The sequence below is a fragment of the Scyliorhinus canicula genome, chromosome 23 (assembly GCF_902713615.1).
Source record: "Scyliorhinus canicula chromosome 23, sScyCan1.1, whole genome shotgun sequence".
NCBI lineage: Eukaryota > Metazoa > Chordata > Chondrichthyes > Carcharhiniformes > Scyliorhinidae > Scyliorhinus > Scyliorhinus canicula.
The window spans coordinates 733,142-746,817 of NC_052168.1; positions in this window are offsets into that span (position 1 = coordinate 733,142).

A 13,676-nucleotide genomic window follows, 5' to 3' on the forward strand; every position below is an offset into this window, starting at 1 on the left:
TGGACCCTAGCACTTGTGAACCCTAGCACTTGTGGAACCCTAGCACTGTGGAACCCTAGCACTTGTGGAACCCTAGCACTTGTGGAACCCTAGCACTTGTGGAACCCTAGCACTTGTGGAACCCTAGCACTTGTGGAACCCTAGCACTTGTGGAACCCTAGCACTTGTGGAACCCTAGCACTTGTGGAACCCTAGCATTGTGGAACCTAGCACTTGTGGAACCCTAGCACTTGTGGAACCCTAGCACTTGTGGAACCCTAGCACTTGTGGAACCCTAGCACTTGTGGAAACCCTAGCACTTGTGGAACCCTAGCACTTGTGGAACCCTAGCACTTGTGGAACCCTAGCACTTGTGGAACCCTAGACTTGTGGAACCCTAGCACTTGTGGAACCCTAGCACTTGTGGAACCCTAGCACTTGTGGAACCCTAGCACTTGTGGAACCCTAGCACTTGTGGAACCCTAGCACTTGTGGAACCCTAGCACTTGTGGAACCCTAGCACTTGTGGAACCCTAGCATTGTGGAACCCTAGCACTTGTGGAACCCTAGCACTTGTGGAACCCTAGCACTTGTGGAACCCTAGCACTTGTGGAACCCTAGCACTTGTGGAACCCTAGCACTTGTGGAACCCTAGCACTTGTGGAACCCTAGCACTTGTGGAACCCTAGCACTTGTGGAACCCTAGCACTTGTGGAACCCTAGCACTTGTGGAACCCTAGCACTTGTGGAACCTAGCACTTGTGGAACCCTAGCACTTGTGGAACCCTAGCACTTGTGGAACCCTAGCACTTGTGGAACCCTAGCACTTGTGGAACCCTAGCACTTGTGGAACCCTAGCACTTGTGGAACCCTAGCACTTGTGGAACCCTAGCACTTGTGGAACCCTAGCACTTGTGGAACCCTAGCACTTGTGGAACCCTAGCACTTGTGGAACCCTAGCACTTGTGGAACCCTAGCACTTGTGGAACCCTAGCACTTGTGGAACCCTAGCACTTGTGGAACCCTAGCACTTGTGGAACCCTAGCACTTGTGGAACCCTAGCACTTGTGGAACCCTAGCACTTGTGGAACCCTAGCACTTGTGGAACCCTAGCACTTGTGGAACCCTAGCACTTGTGGAACCCTAGCACTTGTGGAACCCTAGCACTTGTGGAACCCTAGCACTTGTGGAACCCTAGCACTTGTGGAACCTAGCACTTGTGGAACCCTAGCACTTGTGGAACCCTAGCACTTGTGGAACCCTAGCACTTGTGGAACCCTAGCACTTGTGGAACCCTAGCACTTGTGGAACCCTAGCACTTGTGGAACCCTAGCACTTGTGGAACCCTAGCACTTGTGGAACCCTAGCACTTGTGGAACCCTAGCACTTGTGGAACCCTAGCACTTGTGGAACCCTAGCACTTGTGGAACCCTAGCACTTGTGGAACCCTAGCACTTGTGGAACCCTAGCACTTGTGGAACCCTAGCACTTGTGGAACCCTAGCACTTGTGGAACCCTAGCACTTGTGGAACCCTAGCACTTGTGGAACCCTAGCACTTGTGGAACCTAGCACTTGTGGAACCCTAGCACTTGTGGAACCCTAGCACTTGTGGAACCCTAGCACTTGTGGAACCCTAGCACTTGTGGAACCCTAGCACTTGTGGAACCCTAGCACTTGTGGAACCCTAGCACTTGTGGAACCCTAGCACTTGTGGAACCCTAGCACTTGTGGAACCCTAGCACTTGTGGAACCCTAGCACTTGTGGAACCCTAGCACTTGTGGAACCCTAGCACTTGTGGAACCCTAGCACTTGTGGAACCCTAGCACTTGTGGAACCCTAGCACTTGTGGAACCCTAGCACTTGTGGAACCCTAGCACTTGTGGAACCCTAGCACTTGTGGAACCCTAGCACTTGTGGAACCCTAGCACTTGTGGAACCCTAGCACTTGTGGAACCCTAGCACTTGTGGAACCCTAGCACTTGTGGAACCCTAGCACTTGTGGAACCCTAGCACTTGTGGAACCCTAGCACTTGTGGAACCCTAGCACTTGTGGAACCCTAGCACTTGTGGAACCCTAGCACTTGTGGAACCCTAGCACTTGTGGAACCCTAGCACTTGGAACCCTAGCACTTGTGGAACCCTAGCACTTGTGGAACCCTAGCACTTGTGGAACCCTAGCACTTGTGGAACCCTAGCACTTGTGGAACCCTAGCACTTGTGGAACCCTAGCACTTGTGGAACCCTAGCACTTGTGGAACCCTAGCACTTGTGGAACCCTAGCACTTGTGGAACCCTAGCACTTGTGGAACCCTAGCACTTGTGGAACCCTAGCACTTGTGGAACCCTAGCACTTGTGGAACCCTAGCACTTGTGGAACCCTAGCACTTGTGGAACCCTAGCACTTGTGGAACCCTAGCACTTGTGGAACCCTAGCACTTGTGGAACCCTAGCACTTGTGGAACCCTAGCACTTGTGGAACCCTAGCACTTGTGGAACCCTAGCACTTGTGGAACCCTAGCACTTGTGGAACCCTAGCACTTGTGGAACCCTAGCACTTGTGGAACCCTAGCACTTGTGGAACCCTAGCACTTGTGGAACCCTAGCACTTGTGGAACCCTAGCACTTGTGGAACCCTAGCACTTGTGGAACCCTAGCACTTGTGGAACCCTAGCACTTGTGGAACCCTAGCACTTGTGGAACCCTAGCACTTGTGGAACCCTAGCACTTGTGGAACCCTAGCACTTGTGGAACCCTAGCACTTGTGGAACCCTAGCACTTGTGGAACCCTAGCACTTGTGGAACCCTAGCACTTGTGGAACCCTAGCACTTGTGGAACCCTAGCACTTGTGGAACCCTAGCACTTGTGGAACCCTAGCACTTGTGGAACCCTAGCACTTGTGGAACCCTAGCACTTGTGGAACCCTAGCACTTGTGGAACCCTAGCACTTGTGGAACCCTAGCACTTGTGGAACCCTAGCACTTGTGGAACCCTAGCACTTGTGGAACCCTAGCACTTGTGGAACCCTAGCACTTGTGGAACCCTAGCACTTGTGGAACCCTAGCACTTGTGGAACCCTAGCACTTGTGGAACCCTAGCACTTGTGGAACCCTAGCACTTGTGGAACCCTAGCACTTGTGGAACCCTAGCACTTGTGGAACCCTAGCACTTGTGGAACCCTAGCACTTGTGGAACCCTAGCACTTGTGGAACCCTAGCACTTGTGGAACCCTAGCACTTGTGGAACCCTAGCACTTGTGGAACCCTAGCACTTGTGGAACCCTAGCACTTGTGGAACCCTAGCACTTGTGGAACCCTAGCACTTGTGGAACCCTAGCACTTGTGGAACCCTAGCACTTGTGGAACCCTAGCACTTGTGGAACCCTAGCACTTGTGGAACCCTAGCACTTGTGGAACCCTAGCACTTGTGGAACCCTAGCACTTGTGGAACCCTAGCACTTGTGGAACCCTAGCACTTGTGGAACCCTAGCACTTGTGGAACCCTAGCACTTGTGGAACCCTAGCACTTGTGGAACCCTAGCACTTGTGGAACCCTAGCACTTGTGGAACCCTAGCACTTGTGGAACCCTAGCACTTGTGGAACCCTAGCACTTGTGGAACCCTAGCACTTGTGGAACCCTAGCACTTGTGGAACCCTAGCACTTGTGGAACCCTAGCACTTGTGGAACCCTAGCACTTGTGGAACCCTAGCACTTGTGGAACCCTAGCACTTGTGGAACCCTAGCACTTGTGGAACCCTAGCACTTGTGGAACCCTAGCACTTGTGGAACCCTAGCACTTGTGGAACCCTAGCACTTGTGGAACCCTAGCACTTGTGGAACCCTAGCACTTGTGGAACCCTAGCACTTGTGGAACCCTAGCACTTGTGGAACCCTAGCACTTGTGGAACCCTAGCACTTGTGGAACCCTAGCACTTGTGGAACCCTAGCACTTGTGGAACCCTAGCACTTGTGGAACCCTAGCACTTGTGGAACCCTAGCACTTGTGGAACCCTAGCACTTGTGGAACCCTAGCACTTGTGGAACCCTAGCACTTGTGGAACCCTAGCACTTGTGGAACCCTAGCACTTGTGGAACCCTAGCACTTGTGGAACCCTAGCACTTGTGGAACCCTAGCACTTGTGGAACCCTAGCACTTGTGGAACCCTAGCACTTGTGGAACCCTAGCACTTGTGGAACCCTAGCACTTGTGGAACCCTAGCACTTGTGGAACCCTAGCACTTGTGGAACCCTAGCACTTGTGGAACCCTAGCACTTGTGGAACCCTAGCACTTGTGGAACCCTAGCACTTGTGGAACCCTAGCACTTGTGGAACCCTAGCACTTGTGGAACCCTAGCACTTGTGGAACCCTAGCACTTGTGGAACCCTAGCACTTGTGGAACCCTAGCACTTGTGGAACCCTAGCACTTGTGGAACCCTAGCACTTGTGGAACCCTAGCACTTGTGGAACCCTAGCACTTGTGGAACCCTAGCACTTGTGGAACCCTAGCACTTGTGGAACCCTAGCACTTGTGGAACCCTAGCACTTGTGGAACCCTAGCACTTGTGGAACCCTAGCACTTGTGGAACCCTAGCACTTGTGGAACCCTAGCACTTGTGGAACCCTAGCACTTGTGGAACCCTAGCACTTGTGGAACCCTAGCACTTGTGGAACCCTAGCACTTGTGGAACCCTAGCACTTGTGGAACCCTAGCACTTGTGGAACCCTAGCACTTGTGGAACCCTAGCACTTGTGGAACCCTAGCACTTGTGGAACCCTAGCACTTGTGGAACCCTAGCACTTGTGGAACCCTAGCACTTGTGGAACCCTAGCACTTGTGGAACCCTAGCACTTGTGGAACCCTAGCACTTGTGGAACCCTAGCACTTGTGGAACCCTAGCACTTGTGGAACCCTAGCACTTGTGGAACCCTAGCACTTGTGGAACCCTAGCACTTGTGGAACCCTAGCACTTGTGGAACCCTAGCACTTGTGGAACCCTAGCACTTGTGGAACCCTAGCACTTGTGGAACCCTAGCACTTGTGGAACCCTAGCACTTGTGGAACCCTAGCACTTGTGGAACCCTAGCACTTGTGGAACCCTAGCACTTGTGGAACCCTAGCACTTGTGGAACCCTAGCACTTGTGGAACCCTAGCACTTGTGGAACCCTAGCACTTGTGGAACCCTAGCACTTGTGGAACCCTAGCACTTGTGGAACCCTAGCACTTGTGGAACCCTAGCACTTGTGGAACCCTAGCACTTGTGGAACCCTAGCACTTGTGGAACCCTAGCACTTGTGGAACCCTAGCACTTGTGGAACCCTAGCACTTGTGGAACCCTAGCACTTGTGGAACCCTAGCACTTGTGGAACCCTAGCACTTGTGGAACCCTAGCACTTGTGGAACCCTAGCACTTGTGGAACCCTAGCACTTGTGGAACCCTAGCACTTGTGGAACCCTAGCACTTGTGGAACCCTAGCACTTGTGGAACCCTAGCACTTGTGGAACCCTAGCACTTGTGGAACCCTAGCACTTGTGGAACCCTAGCACTTGTGGAACCCTAGCACTTGTGGAACCCTAGCACTTGTGGAACCCTAGCACTTGTGGAACCCTAGCACTTGTGGAACCCTAGCACTTGTGGAACCCTAGCACTTGTGGAACCCTAGCACTTGTGGAACCCTAGCACTTGTGGAACCCTAGCACTTGTGGAACCCTAGCACTTGTGGAACCCTAGCACTTGTGGAACCCTAGCACTTGTGGAACCCTAGCACTTGTGGAACCCTAGCACTTGTGGAACCCTAGCACTTGTGGAACCCTAGCACTTGTGGAACCCTAGCACTTGTGGAACCCTAGCACTTGTGGAACCCTAGCACTTGTGGAACCCTAGCACTTGTGGAACCCTAGCACTTGTGGAACCCTAGCACTTGTGGAACCCTAGCACTTGTGGAACCCTAGCACTTGTGGAACCCTAGCACTTGTGGAACCCTAGCACTTGTGGAACCCTAGCACTTGTGGAACCCTAGCACTTGTGGAACCCTAGCACTTGTGGAACCCTAGCACTTGTGGAACCCTAGCACTTGTGGAACCCTAGCACTTGTGGAACCCTAGCACTTGTGGAACCCTAGCACTTGTGGAACCCTAGCACTTGTGGAACCCTAGCACTTGTGGAACCCTAGCACTTGTGGAACCCTAGCACTTGTGGAACCCTAGCACTTGTGGAACCCTAGCACTTGTGGAACCCTAGCACTTGTGGAACCCTAGCACTTGTGGAACCCTAGCACTGTGGAACCCTAGCACTTGTGGAACCCTAGCACTTGTGGAACCCTAGCACTTGTGGAACCCTAGCACTTGTGGAACCCTAGCACTTGTGGAACCCTAGCACTTGTGGAACCCTAGCACTTGTGGAACCCTAGCACTTGTGGAACCCTAGCACTTGTGGAACCCTAGCACTTGTGGAACCCTAGCACTTGTGGAACCCTAGCACTTGTGGAACCCTAGCACTTGTGGAACCCTAGCACTTGTGGAACCCTAGCACTTGTGGAACCCTAGCACTTGTGGAACCCTAGCACTTGTGGAACCCTAGCACTTGTGGAACCCTAGCACTTGTGGAACCCTAGCACTTGTGGAACCCTAGCACTTGTGGAACCCTAGCACTTGTGGAACCCTAGCACTTGTGGAACCCTAGCACTTGTGGAACCCTAGCACTTGTGGACCCTAGCACTTGTGGAACCCTAGCACTTGTGGAACCCTAGCACTTGTGGAACCCTAGCACTTGTGGAACCCTAGCACTTGTGGAACCCTAGCACTTGTGGAACCCTAGCACTTGTGGAACCCTAGCACTTGTGGAACCCTAGCACTTGTGGAACCCTAGCACTTGTGGAACCCTAGCACTTGTGGAACCCTAGCACTTGTGGAACCCTAGCACTTGTGGAACCCTAGCACTTGTGGAACCCTAGCACTTGTGGAACCCTAGCACTTGTGGAACCCTAGCACTTGTGGAACCCTAGCACTTGTGGAACCCTAGCACTTGTGGAACCCTAGCACTTGTGGAACCCTAGCACTTGTGGAACCCTAGCACTTGTGGAACCCTAGCACTTGTGGAACCCTAGCACTTGTGGAACCCTAGCACTTGTGGAACCCTAGCACTTGTGGAACCCTAGCACTTGTGGAACCCTAGCACTTGTGGAACCCTAGCACTTGTGGAACCCTAGCACTTGTGGAACCCTAGCACTTGTGGAACCCTAGCACTTGTGGAACCCTAGCACTTGTGGAACCCTAGCACTTGTGGAACCCTAGCACTTGTGGAACCCTAGCACTTGTGGAACCCTAGCACTTGTGGAACCCTAGCACTTGTGGAACCCTAGCACTTGTGGAACCCTAGCACTTGTGGAACCCTAGCACTTGTGGAACCCTAGCACTTGTGGAACCCTAGCACTTGTGGAACCCTAGCACTTGTGGAACCCTAGCACTTGTGGAACCCTAGCACTTGTGGAACCCTAGCACTTGTGGAACCCTAGCACTTGTGGAACCCTAGCACTTGTGGAACCCTAGCACTTGTGGAACCCTAGCACTTGTGGAACCCTAGCACTTGTGGAACCTAGCACTTGTGGAACCCTAGCACTTGTGGAACCCTAGCACTTGTGGAACCCTAGCACTTGTGGAACCCTAGCACTTGTGGAACCCTAGCACTTGTGGAACCCTAGCACTTGTGGAACCCTAGCACTTGTGGAACCCTAGCACTTGTGGAACCCTAGCACTTGTGGAACCCTAGCACTTGTGGAACCCTAGCACTTGTGGAACCCTAGCACTTGTGGAACCCTAGCACTTGTGGAACCCTAGCACTTGTGGAACCCTAGCACTTGTGGAACCCTAGCACTTGTGGAACCCTAGCACTTGTGGAACCCTAGCACTTGTGGAACCCTAGCACTTGTGGAACCCTAGCACTTGTGGAACCCTAGCACTTGTGGAACCCTAGCACTTGTGGAACCCTAGCACTTGTGGAACCCTAGCACTTGTGGAACCCTAGCACTTGTGGAACCCTAGCACTTGTGGAACCCTAGCACTTGTGGAAACCCTAGCACTTGTGGAACCCTAGCACTTGTGGAACCCTAGCACTTGTGGAACCCTAGCACTTGTGGAACCCTAGCACTTGTGGAACCCTAGCACTTGTGGAACCCTAGCACTTGTGGAACCCTAGCACTTGTGGAACCCTAGCACTTGTGGAACCCTAGCACTTGTGGAACCCTAGCACTTGTGGAACCCTAGCACTTGTGGAACCCTAGCACTTGTGGAACCCTAGCACTTGTGGAACCCTAGCACTTGTGGAACCCTAGCACTTGTGGAACCCTAGCACTTGTGGAACCCTAGCACTTGTGGAACCCTAGCACTTGTGGAACCCTAGCACTTGTGGAACCCTAGCACTTGTGGAACCCTAGCACTTGTGGAACCCTAGCACTTGTGGAACCCTAGCACTTGTGGAACCCTAGCACTTGTGGAACCCTAGCACTTGTGGAACCCTAGCACTTGTGGAACCCTAGCACTTGTGGAACCCTAGCACTTGTGGAACCCTAGCACTTGTGGAACCCTAGCACTTGTGGAACCCTAGCACTTGTGGAACCCTAGCACTTGTGGAACCCTAGCACTTGTGGAACCCTAGCACTTGTGGAACCCTAGCACTTGTGGAACCCTAGCACTTGTGGAACCCTAGCACTTGTGGAACCCTAGCATTGTGGCCTAGCACTTGTGGAACCCTAGCACTTGTGGAACCCTAGCACTTGTGGAACCCTAGCACTTGTGGAACCCTAGCACTTGTGGAACCCTAGCACTTGTGGAACCCTAGCACTTGTGGAACCCTAGCACTTGTGGAACCCTAGCACTTGTGGAACCCTAGCACTTGTGGAACCCTAGCACTTGTGGAACCCTAGCACTTGTGGAACCCTAGCACTTGTGGAACCCTAGCACTTGTGGAACCCTAGCACTTGTGGAACCCTAGCACTTGTGGAACCCTAGCACTTGTGGAACCCTAGCACTTGTGGAACCCTAGCACTTGTGGAACCCTAGCACTTGTGGAACCCTAGCACTTGTGGAACCCTAGCACTTGTGGAACCCTAGCACTTGTGGAACCCTAGCACTTGTGGAACCCTAGCACTTGTGGAACCCTAGCACTTGTGGAACCCTAGCACTTGTGGAACCCTAGCATTGTGGAACCCTAGCACTTGTGGAACCCTAGCACTTGTGGAACCCTAGCACTTGTGGAACCCTAGCACTTGTGGAACCCTAGCACTTGTGGAACCCTAGCACTTGTGGAACCCTAGCACTTGTGGAACCCTAGCACTTGTGGAACCCTAGCACTTGTGGAACCCTAGCACTTGTGGAACCCTAGCACTGTGGAACCCTAGCACTTGTGGAACCCTAGCACTTGTGGAACCCTAGCACTTGTGGAACCCTAGCACTTGTGGAACCCTAGCACTTGTGGAACCCTAGCACTTGTGGAACCCTAGCACTTGTGGAACCCTAGCACTTGTGGAACCCTAGCACTTGTGGAACCCTAGCACTTGTGGAACCCTAGCACTTGTGGAACCCTAGCACTTGTGGAACCCTAGCACTTGTGGAACCCTAGCACTTGTGGAACCCTAGCACTTGTGGAACCCTAGCACTTGTGGAACCCTAGCACTTGTGGAACCCTAGCACTTGTGGAACCCTAGCACTTGTGGAACCCTAGCACTTGTGGAACCCTAGCACTTGTGGAACCCTAGCACTTGTGGAACCCTAGCACTTGTGGAACCCTAGCACTTGTGGAACCCTAGCACTTGTGGAACCCTAGCACTTGTGGAACCCTAGCACTTGTGGAACCCTAGCACTTGTGGAACCCTAGCACTTGTGGAACCCTAGCACTTGTGGAACCCTAGCACTTGTGGAACCCTAGCACTTGTGGAACCCTAGCACTTGTGGAACCCTAGCACTTGTGGAACCCTAGCACTTGTGGAACCCTAGCACTTGTGGAACCCTAGCACTTGTGGAACCCTAGCACTTGTGGAACCCTAGCACTTGTGGAACCCTAGCACTTCGTGGAAACCCTAGCACTTGTGGAACCCTAGCACTTGTGGAACCCTAGCACTTGTGGACCCTAGCACTTGTGAACCCTAGCACTGTGGAACCCTAGCCACTTGTGGAACCCTAGCACTGTGGAACCCTAGCACTTGTGGAACCCTAGCACTTGTGGAACCCTAGCACTTGTGGGAACCCTAGCACTTGTGGACCCCTAGCACTTGTGGAACCCTAGCACTTGTGGAACCTAGCACTTGTGGAACCCTAGCACTTGTGGACACCCTAGCACTTGTGGCAACCCTAGCACTTGTGGAACCCTAGCACTTGTGGCTACCCTAGCACTTGTGGAACCCTAGCACTTGTGGAACCCTAGCACTTGTGTGAACCCTAGCACTTGTGGAACCCTAGCACTTGTGGAACCCTAGCACTTGTGGAACCCTAGCACTTGTGGAACCCTAGCACTTGTGGAACCCTAGCACTTGTGGAACCCTAAGCACTTGTGGAACCCTAGCACTTGTGGAACCCTAGCACTTGTGGAACCCTAGCACTGTGGAACCCTAGCACTTGTGGAACCCTAGCACTTGTGGAACCCTAGCACTTGTGGAACCACTAGCACTTGTGGAACCCTAGCACTTGTGGGAACCCTAGCACTTTGTGGAACCCTAGCACTTGTGGAACCCTAGCACTTGTGGAACCCTAGCACTTGTGGAACCCTAGCACTTGTGGAAACCCTAGCACTTGTGGAAACCCTAGCACTTGTGGAACCCTAGCACTTGTGGTAACCCTAGCACTTGTGGAACCCTAGCACTTGTGGAACCCTAGCACTTGTGGAACCCTAGCACTTGTGGAACCTAGCACTTGTGGAACCCTAGCACTTGTGGAACCCTAGCACTTGTGGAACCCTAGCACTTGTGGAAACCCCTAGCACTTGTGGAACCCTAGCACTTGTGGAACCTAGCACTTGTGGAACCCTAGCACTTGTGGAACCCTAGCACTTGTGGAACCCTAGCACTTGTGGAACCCTAGCACTTGTGGAACCCTAGCACTTGTGGAACCTAGCACTGTGAACCCTAGCACTTGTGGAACCCTAGCCACTTGTGGAACCCTAGCACTTGTGGAACCCTAGCACTTGTGAACCCTAGCACTTGTGGAACCCTAGCACTTGTGGAACCCTAGGCACTTGATGGAACCCTAGCACTTGTGGAACCCCTAGCACTGTGTGGAACCCTAGCACTGTTGGAACCCTAGCACTTGTTGAACCCTAGCACTTGTGGACCCTAGCACTTGTGGACAACTAGCACACTTGTGGAACCCTAGCACTTGTGGAACCCTAGCAACTTGTGGAACCTAGCACTTGTGGAACCCTAGCACTTGTGGAACCTAGCACTTGTGGAACCCTAGCACTTGTGGAACCCTAGCCCTTGTGGAACCTAGCACTTGTGGAACCCTAGCACTTGTGGAAACCCTAGCACTGTGTGGAACCCTAGCACTTGTGGAACCCTAGCACTTTGTGGAACCCTAGCACTTGTGGGAAACCCTAGCACTTGTGGAAACCCTAGCACTTGTGGACCCTAGCACTTGTGGAACCCTAGCACTTGTGGGAACCCTAGCACTTGTGGAACCCTAGCACCTTGTGGCCCCCGAGCACTTGTGGAACCCTAGCACTTGTGGAACCCTAGCACTTGTGGAAAACCCTAGCACTTGTGGAACCCTAGCACTTTGTGGAACCCTAGGCACTTGTGGAACCCGTAGCACTTGTGGAACCCTAGGCACTTGTGGAACCCTAGCACTTTGTGGAACCCTAGCACTTGTGGAACCCTAGCACTTGTGGAACCCTAGCACTTGTGGAACCTAGCACTTGTGGAACCCTAGCACTTGTGGAACCCTAGCACTTGTGGAACCCTAGCACTTGTGGAACCCTAGCACTTGTGGAACCCTAGCACTTGTGGAAACCCTAGCACTTGTGGAACCCTAGCACTTGTGGAAACCTAGCACTTGTGGAACCCTAGCACTTGTGGAACCCTAGCACTGTGGAACCCTAGCACTTGTGGAACCCTAGCACTTGTGGAACCAGCACTTGTGGAACCCTAGCACTTGTGGAACCCTAGCACTTGTGGAACCCTAGCACTTGTGGAACCCTAGCACTTGTGGAACCCTAGCACTTGTGGAACCCTAGCACTTGTGGAACCCTAGCACTTGTGGAACCATAGCACTTGTGGAACCCTAGCACTTGTGGAACCCTAGCCACTTGTGGAACCCTAGCACTTGTGGAACCCTAGCACTTGTGGAACCCTAGCACTTGTGGAACCCTAGCACTTGTGGAACCCTAGCACTTGTGGAACCCTAGCACTTGTGGAACCCTAGCACTTGTGGAACCCTAGCACTTGTGGAACCCTAGCACTTGTGGAACCTAGCACTTGTGGAACCCTAGCACTTGTGGAACCCTAGCACTTGTGGAACCCTAGCACTTGATTCACAGATGACATTTTTGTTGAATGTTCCAACATGAAATTGAAGCAGAGCTTCATTTTAGAAACCATTTCAGAGTCTAAAATGGAGAGAAATGAGTGAAACGTTACCATTTTAGCCTTGTCCAATAGGTTAAAAACACCCTTGTTTATTTTGCATTGTGCAAATTTGTGATCCTGATTGGTTGGTTGACTGAGTGTTTTTGGAGTGTTCTCTCCAGCCAAGCTCTTCACAATTTTGAATACCCCTTATCAAATGTCCTTTCTACCTTCTTTCGGTCACTTCCCTACTGTCTTCATAATTGAAATCGCTGATGGTATCATTGTACTTTATCATTTCTGACAGTTCTGTGATGACGGGGGTTCACATTTACATCATGGTGTGCCACCTCGAACTGGAGACAAATCTCCAGCTAAGACTAACTGATGTTTTCAGCATTAGCCATTGCTGTCATCTTCCTGTGCCATTAATCAGCGCATGATGCAATAGATCAAATCATCAACCTGCCTATATCGCTATTGATCAATGTCTGATCTCATGTACACATTTATACCAGGGCCAATTATGCTCTCTGCCACCAGGTTTTTCAAAGCAAAAGTTAACTTTTCTTTCCAATTTATTTGCATTCCAACAATCCATGTCACTTCATGTTTATCACCATCCTCCTGGTATATATCACAATGCTTTGTGCCTTGTATACCACGGTTCAGGTCATCAATGTGGAAATCAGGAAAAGCAAGGGTCCCCTTTACTGCAGCTCAAAATTATCCGTTTGTCAGTCTATTCTGTATCATTTAACTACCGTGCCTTTCATTTTCTTACATTTCACACTGTTTTGCAGCACTGTATAAAGTGTTCTTGGAAGTTAGTGTATAATCCACCATTTATCTTGATTGCAGCACTTGTTTGGATTAGTATTAATGAAAGAATGTCAAAAAATGTTGAGAACTTCAGCCATTAATTAGTGAAGTCTGACTCATCAGTGGCGGAGCATCATTCTGAGGCACCTTAATCAGTGGCTGCCTCCTACACTGTACTGATTCCTTATCAACAGAACAACGAGTGTAGGGAGCCTCCCATTGTCTTCGAGAATTGGTTGCCATTTTTAAAAATCTGCATATTAAAGGCAGAGCATTTCAGATTGCCGAAGGTACACCGTGTCCTGGGTTGGAGCAAATGGAG